The sequence below is a fragment of the Haplochromis burtoni genome, unplaced genomic scaffold, assembly GCF_018398535.1.
Source record: "Haplochromis burtoni strain Fernald_Lab_line unplaced genomic scaffold, NCSU_Asbu1 Contig_246, whole genome shotgun sequence".
Classification (NCBI taxonomy): domain Eukaryota; kingdom Metazoa; phylum Chordata; class Actinopteri; order Cichliformes; family Cichlidae; genus Haplochromis; species Haplochromis burtoni.
The window spans coordinates 115,474-124,957 of record NW_024582607.1 but is presented as its reverse complement, the minus strand read 5'-3'; the positions used below and the strand labels follow the sequence as shown (position 1 = coordinate 124,957).

General features: G+C 39.6%; 1 protein-coding gene across 1 annotated transcript in view; it reads left to right on the top strand.

The window, feature by feature from the left end:
- Nucleotides 1-4,759: 4,759 nt before the first annotated feature.
- sdcbp2 (syndecan binding protein (syntenin) 2) overlaps nucleotides 4,760-9,484 on the top strand; it is a 30,126-nt gene continuing 25,401 nt past the window's right edge. The window contains exon 1 of the mRNA XM_005938109.3: nucleotides 4,760-4,915. The gene's annotated coding sequence lies outside the window, so the exon portion shown is untranslated. The remainder of the gene's footprint in view (nucleotides 4,916-9,484) is intronic.

Sequence of the window (9,484 nt, the reverse complement as noted above, 5' to 3'; positions counted from 1 at the left end):
AGGTGTCTGAGGTGATAAAAAGCCGATTTTACCACCCCATTTACATGACCATCAAAGGTAATAATAATGGATTGGATTTATATAGCGCTTTTCTAGGCACCCAAAGCGCTTTACAATACCACTATTCATTTACTCTCACATTCATACACTGGTGGAGGCAAGCTACAGTTGTAGCCACAGTCTGCAGTCTGCCCCGGGGCAGACTGACAGAAGCGAAGCTGCCATATCGCGCCATCGGCCCCTCTGGCCAACACCAGTAGGCAAGTAGGGTAAAGTGTCTTGCCCAAGGACACAACGACCAGGACAGAGAGCCCAGGGATCGAACCGGCGACCTTCCGGTTACAGATGCGATTCCCAACCCCCTGAGCCACGGTCGCCACGGTACGTGTGGAATCAAAATTCACACCAAGATTTACGATTGAACTTTTCAGATAGGAGGTCAAAACACCAAAATGAGCATCTGGAGAAACAATAGAGCAATGCGGGCCAAATAAAATTGCTCCCGTTTTATGATCATTAAAATTTAAAAAGTTATTTGCCATCCACACTAACTTCACTGAGACAGTCAAGTAAAGATTGACAGGGAGAAGTAACCAGGTGGCTAAAAGGTAAATAAAGCTGACAATCATCAGCATACAAGTGAAAAAATACTTTATGTTTTTGAAATATCGCACCAAGAGGGAGTAAATACAGCGAAAAGAGTAATGGCCCAAGGATAGATCCCTGGGGCACACCCCAATGCAGAGGAGCCACAGAAGATGCAGCTAACCCCAGCTTAACACAGAAACCTCTGTCAGAAAGGTATGACTTTATCCATATCCAGTTAAATATATCTTATAGCAGACACACACAGTGATATTTGAGAAGTGAAATGAAGTTTATTGGATTTACAGAAAGTGTGCAATAATTGTTTAAACAAAATCAGGCAGGTGCATAAATATGGGCACTGTTGTCATTTTATTGATTCCAAAACCTTTAGAACTAATTATTGGAACTCAAATTGGCTTGGTGACCCCTGACCTACATACACAGGTGAATCCAATAATGAGATAATTTAAGGGGGTCAATTGTAAGTTACCCTCCTCTTTTAATTTTCTCTGAAGAGTAGCAACATGGGGGTCTCAAAACAACTCTCAAATGACCTGAAGACAAAGATTGTTCACCATCATGGTTTAGGGGAAGGACACAGAAAGCTGTCTCAGAGATTTAAGCTGTCTGTTTCCACAGTTAGGAACATATTGAGAAAATGGAAGAACACAGGCTCAGTTCAAGTTAAGACTTGAAGTGGCAGACCAAGAAAAATCTCGGATAAGCAGAAGCAACGAATGGTGAGAAGAGTCAGAGTCAACCCACAGACCAGCAAAGACCTACAACATCATCTTGCAGCAGATGGAGTCACTGTGCATCCTTCAACCATTCGGCACACTTTACACAAGGAGATGCTGTATGCGAGAGTGATACAGAGGAAGCCTTTTCTCCACCAACAGCACAAATAGAGCTGCTTGAGGTATGCTAAAGTACATTTGGACAAGCCAGCTTCATTCTGGAATAAGGTGCTGTGGACTGATGAAACTAAAATTGAGTTATTTGGGCATAACAAGGGGCGTTATGCATGGAGGAAAAAGAACACAGCATTCCAAGAAAAACACCTGCTACCTACAGTAAAATATGGTGGTGGTTCCACCATGCTGTGGGGCTGTGTGGCCAGTGCAGGGACTGGGAATCTTGTCAAAGTTGAGGGACACATGGATTCAGTATCAGCAGATTCTGGAGACCAATGTCCAGGAATCAGTGACAAAGCTGAAGCTGCGCCGGGGCTGGATATTTCAACAAGACAACGACCCGAAACACTGCTCAAAATCCACTAAGGCATTCATGGAGAGGAACAAGTACAACGTTCTGGAACGGCCATCTCAGTCCCCAGACCTGAATATTATTGAAAATCTGTGGTGTGAGTTAAAGAGAGCTGTCCATGCTCAGAAGCCATCAAACCTGAATGAACTAGATGTTTTATAAAGAGGAATGGTCCAAAATACCTTCAACCACAATCCAGACTCTCATTGGAACCTACAGGAAGCGTTTAGAGGCTGTAATTTCTGTAAAAGGCGGATCTACTAAATATGGATTTCATTTCTTTTTTTTGTGGTGCCAATTTATGCACCTGCCTGATTTTGTTTAAACAATTATTGCACACTTTCTATGAATCCAATAAATTTCATTTCACTTTTCAAATATCACTATGTGTGTCTGCTATATGATATATTTAACTGACATTTTTTTATTGTAACAACCAATGATTTGTATAGGAAAATGATAACTATTAATAAGGTTGCCCAAACTTTTGCATCCCACTGTACATCCATTTCTGCAGCATGGTCAGGCCTATATGGTAACCCAACCACAATCATAAGAAAGGCTGCTGATTTGACAGTTGTTGATCATGAACAACCTCCACAAATTGGGTAGGCCATTGAAGGACCTTCAGGACTGGCTCTTACATAGTGCTTTTCTACTCTGCGTGAGCCATCAAAGCACTTCATAATACAAACATTAATCACACACATTTTTCATATACCTAAGTGCTCTCCATCTAACACGTCAATGGAACAACTTGGGTAAGATACTGAAACTGCAACTCCTTGGAGACTAGAGCAGACAGAGATTGAACCACCAACCTTCCAATTAGAGGATGACCAAAAGAGAGTGTGATCCACCAGTCTATATCTGCTGTGATTACAGCCCGGTACAGGTATAAATCCAAAAAAGCGCCACGAGGTTCCCGCACAAACTAATGAATCAGATCTAGCTGCTAATCGTTAGCGTCACGGCTAATTCACATCGCTACCAATAACTTATATACTAATGACACATAGTGGGGATCAACGGCCAACTTTCCCACATTCTCTGCAACACCGTGGACTCATCTGTAGATACATTTTAAGTTATTTACCATCTTGTATCTGCTTACCTGCAAATATATATATATATTGACATAGCACAACGTTACACACTTATCAAGTCTCACACAACTCTTATAGGCGCACTGCCTTGTGGTTAGTGGCTGGTCTTATTTACTCCCGCTAGAGCTGCTCATTTTAGGGGATACTCCCTCTTGTGGTGTAACGGAGGAATAACTGCCCTTCCTGCACTATGTCATTTTTGGAGACTGGACATTATTTTACCACAATCAAAGAAAATACATATTTGAACAATCACACCATTTAACTAACTATAATATTGTAACTAAAGATTATTAGGGGGTGCCCTGTTTTGTCCACAATGTCTTTCTTGTCCTTACACCTGTATTACCTCCTAAGGCACAGGTCCCAGCTTTGAATTTTGTTCCAAACAAAAATAAAACAAAATGATGAAAAGAAGATTGGACTCTTTGCCCTTAATACCAAGAGTCATGTCTGGAGGAAACAGGCACTGCTCATCACCTGACCAATACCATCCCTAAAATAAAGCATGGTGGTAGCAGCACCAAGCACCAAGCAATTTTTCTTCAGCAGGAATTAGAAGACTAGTTGGGTTTGATTCAGGAATTTATAGAGACATGCTTGATGATAATCTGCTCCAGAGTGCTCTGGATGTCAGACTTGGTCAAAGGACAAAAACCCAAAGCACACAGCCAAGATAACAAAGCAGTGGCTTCAGCACTCTGTGAATATCCCTGAGTGTTCCAGGCAGAGCCCAGACTTAAAACCTCTGCAGAGATCTTAAAATGGCTGTGCACTGACACTCCCCATCCAACCGAGGTCTTCAAAGTCAGCTTAATAATAACTAGTTCAAAAAACAAACAAAAGTGCCTTATAACTTAGAAACTATGATTCTTACAGCATATGATTCTTAAAGCATGTTGTGTATTGTCAATATGTAGAACATACTGTATAGAAGTTTAAAACATCATTGTCACATTTGACCTCTGACCTCTCCTTAACACGGATGTATTGACAGCAAGAATGACAGACAGAATTTTAAATTCTACAAACGATATTTTAAGTGTCCAAAAAGGACTGGATTGATTATGATGTAGAACACAGAGTATGTTTAAAACTGCTGAGTCATAAAGCCTCTTGCAAACCAGGTGATTTCTTTATTTGATATATTCTGCTGACTACAGGCTATTTACGGACATAAGCAAAGATATCAGACATAAAAAACACATAGAAACATTGTAAAATCACTTTTTTGGCTGATGATTACTGTTTGGCCCTCCCTCACTTTGTACTCTGGTAGCAATAAGTCTGAGTCTGACTCCTCTTCTACAACTATGACAAAAGTCCTTCCTTCCTCACTCTGCCCTCAGCTTGCTTAAATATTGACATGGGTGGAGGTATTAGTAAGACTTGCTGTCCACTACAAAGGACACTGAGTGAACGTTTAGTTTTGAAAGAAATGCCTGTAACCTGAAGTTAAGAGTGTCATACTGAAGAAGTTTGCAACATAATCACTTAACCTCCTTTTTTCCTATGAGCTGCAATGACGTCGCTCTGAAAACAAAGTCCATGTTGTCTTTTAGCTTAACCCAGCATGGCCTCTTCACAGTACAGTAGGATTCATTTATACTGAATTGCGCTTGAGTTAAAAGTCTTAGACTCATGCTCCCCAAAGAGAACAAAAATGAACAGTTGTCTTATCATTAATTACCGATGATCACAATGGTTTCGTATAATTATGGTCCTGGTGAGTTAATATTCATGTGACCGGTACTGGGCGTGGCTTACAACGTCAATACTGATTGACGTGGTTGGCACGACCAGGAAGCCAGGAGTGACATCACTTTCCAGAAGTCCCCTTCAGGTTTGATCGGCGGAGAGCCATAGCGAAGCAGAGGCAAGAAAAAAAAAAGGCGTTCGCTGCTATCTGAAATTCAGGAGCGTTTAAGCTGACTTTTCAACCAAAAATTTAAAAGGTAAGACGGCATTTACCAAATTGTTGTAGCAAAGCCTTCCTAGTATTAACTGTTACATCCTGACTTCGTGTACCTTACAAGCTAACGTCGTTACGGCTAGCTCTCTGCGTTCCTGTTGTTTATGTCGGAACAAAGGGGGTCTGCTTCTCGGCTCCTCCGCTGCTTTTCTCTTGATATGCACACCTCCCAGTGTGTTCTCATTTCAGCTATTTTTTTAGCAGCGTTATGACTGCCCAAAATGTGCCCGTCGTCTTAAAGCACCTCATTAATATTTAATGGCTGTGCGGTAAGGTTAGCTAACGGTTATTCGCAACACTTTAGTGTCGTAAAACTTAATGATTGTCATATGATTTAGACGCAACTGAACGACCTCATTAAAGTCATAAAGACGCTTAGCCATTAATAGAGTATTATGGCAATGGCGAACCTGATATTACTGACCAGTCGTCTGAAAAATGCAGTTCCTGTGTTGTTATAGCGTTAAAACAACAGCCTAAAGCATAACGGTACGCTAGCTATCTTAAGTCCTGTAATGTAACGTGGTACAGATAAATAGGGCACATTAGCAAGGGTGTGGGCTTTTTTTTTTAACCTTTTCAGTCCTTCTCCCTCCCTCTTTCGTTTTCCCAGCCATGTCAGTAGACCGGAATAAGCTGCCAGGAAGACCACATTCTTAGATCGAACCAATTCGTTCAGGCTTACTGAAGTTGGCCTTCTCTTTTCTTTCCACTATCCATCCAAGCTTTTTGCTTCGCTGGCTCCATATTATCAGGCTGAATAGAAGTGATGAAAAGTGCTTTAATTCAGTATTTTAGTTTTTGGGGAACTTGGACTTTGCTTGCACACTTCTATTCGATCCTGCTTCACACTCCCAGGACAGAGTTATTGTTGTTTTGTCTATTTTGTCTGTTTTCGTTTTAATTTCTTTTCTTTTTAAATATTTTTCTTAGTTTCCACAGTGGGTCTGCTCTTTAGTTTTGTGCTCTTTTTTTTTTAAAATATACTTTTACTAGTATTGTATTAGTTTAGTTTTTATTCATAATAAGTGAAGGGTTGAGGGAGCATATTTGTCAAGTGCAAGTCATAACAAATATATAAGGTATAACAATAATATAAATGTAAAATAATGTAAAAGATGGCTGCTGCTACTGTAAAGCCACCTACTGTCATGCTTAGTCATTCTGTAAAGAATACGCTGCTTTATCCAACTTCTTGATTCATTTGGGGACCATAATTTGCAAAATAAACATTGTATTTTATTCAAAACTAGTAATATAGAACATGGATTCAGGAAATAGGAAAGTGTTTATTGAGGTCATGGATTAGGTCAGCAGTACGGTTATTTTCCATGGACTAGATCGACCATCGACTAGATGTTTGTTTTTATTGTGAGGAATCTCCCCCTGCAGACGATTAGAGACATTTCAGGTCTCAGGCACTCCTGATTTGGCTTCACTTTTCAGACTTCAAAGCTACAGCTGTTTTTTATATGCAGTCTGTGTACAATACATGCGACCTTTGACTTTCAGTTATGACCAGTTTCAAAAAACATAGTTAGTTTTACATGCCCACAAGTTAATAATAAAAGACAAATTACTTAAAGTTAAACTTTTTTTTATTACCCGCTTGTAGTTGTGTTTTTTGTGAACTATAATAAGCTTTGTTCATGGCCATGTCTTATTCTAGTGTATGCAGATGAAGATTTGCTTTAAAGCCATGTGATATGGACTTTTTGTGTTGTGTAAGTTTTCTTTGAAATGGTTGCCTAGTCACAGCCCTGTAGGTTTCAGATGAATGTCTGAGCTATTTCCCCTTTGGCTTTTTTCCCCACAGGGTTTCTTTATTTCGAAATTATCTTAAGATCCCAAAAAAGCAGAGTAAAAAAAAGAAAGAAGTTTTGTGAATTGTGAAACTTTCACAATACAGGCTGGGGAAATGCTCCTCACAAGGGTTATAATCTAACAATCTTAGATTATAACCAGCCACAGACAACCTGCAGTATAAATGCTTTTACTTTAGCGCATTTAGCTGATGGAAATATCAGCTGCCCACTTCTTTTAAGCTGCAGATGCAGAAGTGAGTCAATGATGGGATTGTGTCATGGCAAAAGTTGGTCAGACTCTCCTTTTTTTCCACCACGGTTACTCCCTTATACCTAAAACCTGCAGATATGAAGGAGGGATATAAGGAGAGCAAACAAACAGAGCTGAAAAGTAAACAGTAGAAGGTACAAGAATGTGCCTCTGTATCCACTGGCACAATGATGCACTTGTATGTGAGGACTGGGAGGAAGAGAATAGAGTATTGGCTGGAGTAGCTGAGAGAGTGAGATGTTATTGTGGTCAAGTGATTTGCTTACTTTACGGGCTGAGTTCAAGCTTTATTCACTGGTGTTAAGCTCGGTGTCTGACTGCATGTCTTGCCACAGGATTGTGATATATCGCACATATTAGTACAATAATTTGGTAATGCATCATACAGCGAGTTACAAAGCATTTACCATGTAATGTTTGGTATTTAAAAATACTCACAATACATTTTACATTTACAAGTATTTTAGGTACTGCAAAGTAGTTTCAGGTACTGAAAATGTAACCCTTATTTCAGAAGAATCATATGACATATGGACATTACACCACAAGTCATGTGCTGTATTACGAGTTGCTAACAACAGGGGTTTTTTTTGATTGGCTATATTTGCCTCAGTATGTGGATAAGCTTTCTTTGGGAAGTTGTTTGTGATGGGTGCATTAGCAGCAAGTCATTATTTTTTAACTTGACTCCATTTAGTTTTTCCATTTTGTTGTCTTTCTTGTTGAACTCTGTCATTCAGCTTCAGTTTTGGTCCTAGTTTGGTCCTAGTTGTTCTTTATCCTCCTCACCAATTTCCTGTTTTGTTTTGATAAATATGTGTCCAGATGTCTTGTGATCATGACACGCAGTTAGCTGTCACAATGTGACAACTGAGCTTGTAGAGAAGTAGAAAGTCCAGAGTTTGTTTAACATTAGCACTGCTAGCACCAATAGCCTTGGGTTTTTCCATGTTAACGTCTACATCCTGGTGCAGAATATGGTTACACGTCTCTTCAAATGCTTCGTTATTTTCCAGTTTATTCTGACAAAGCCTACATAGAGTCGCTCTTTTTTATTTATTTTTTTATTAATTCATTTTCATTTAACGTCAAAGGTTTGCAGAACAGCACTGCTTAGCACAGCTGTCATATATTTACTTTCCTCTTTGCTCATTTACAGCTCACATTCATAAAGAGCAAGAGAGAGAGATAAGGGTGCCTCGATCTGCAGCCCCAGGTAGTGAATGTTGGCCTTTTAATATCAACGAACCATTAACTGCCATTGCACATTAATAAAATAAAAATAATTTATAGAGCCAGATAGTGTTTTGGTAGTTGAGAGCAGTGGGTATTTAGTAAAAAAAAATGTATTCATGTTATGGAAACCAAGAAATCTTCATTAGGAAAAAAAAACAAAATTCTGTTGAAGTCTTTGAGCTCTTCAACACATTACAGTCTTTCAACTGAATTAGAATGTATTTTTATTGCCAGGAGGGGCATTGACGCACACCACTGCTTTTATGAATACAATTATAAACTGTAATATATTTATCATTTGTAGCAGTAAATAATCAATAGTGAGCTGCCTCTCCAGTCAGTTATTCATCCTGTCCATGGACGCAGACTCCAAGATCTTGGACCAGCAGCTTCTGTGAACTTAGTGTGGCGGCACCTGAACCAGTTCTCCAGCTGCTGGAGGTTCTGATCACCGTGGTTGTCTAACTTGCAGCGGGTTTCCAGAGTATAACAAGGATTACTGTCACCAGCTGCTGTCGACAGCAGTACAGTTGAAGTACGTCTCACTACAGGATGACGGATTCTCCAAAGATAAATTATCTAATAGCTGGTCATAACAGTGACCTCATCAGCTTGCTGCTGGGGGAGATACAAGACTGGAATTGAACTACCTTTGAAAAGGTGTCCAGTGCAAGATTTATGTCACAAGAGATAAACACCTTTCATTCCTGTCAGTAAATGCCATCTTAGTGTTGATGTCATAAACAAGACTTTTTCCATTATGTAATGGTACATATTTGATAATATCCGTGATACATAAATAGCTACCAAACTAAAAAGAAAAAGATCATCATGTTGTACATCCATGAAAGTCTTTGAAAGCCTCTCATGAAATACAGTAACAATTAAAAAAGTAATTTTCACAAAGTAATTGGGTATATGCCACGAGTGCCCTCTGTGTGTGAGTGCATGATTGCCTATCACAGGCAATCATGCACTGTAGCTGGAAAATGAAGAGGTTTAAAAAGTTCATCCATTGCAACATGTTCCATTTGTAATGCTCTCTGCTTTTCCCGGTTCTTTGCTGCTTGTTACCTTTCATGTATGAAATCTGCAGATTGTTATCTGGAAACTAAACAACAACAAAACATCACAAGCTGAAAAGCTTAATTGTTGTGTAGTGCAGCGGTCCCCAACCTCCGGGCCTCGACTGGTACTGGGCCGCGAGAGTTGAGGCTCAGGTGTGAAATGTATGGTTTTC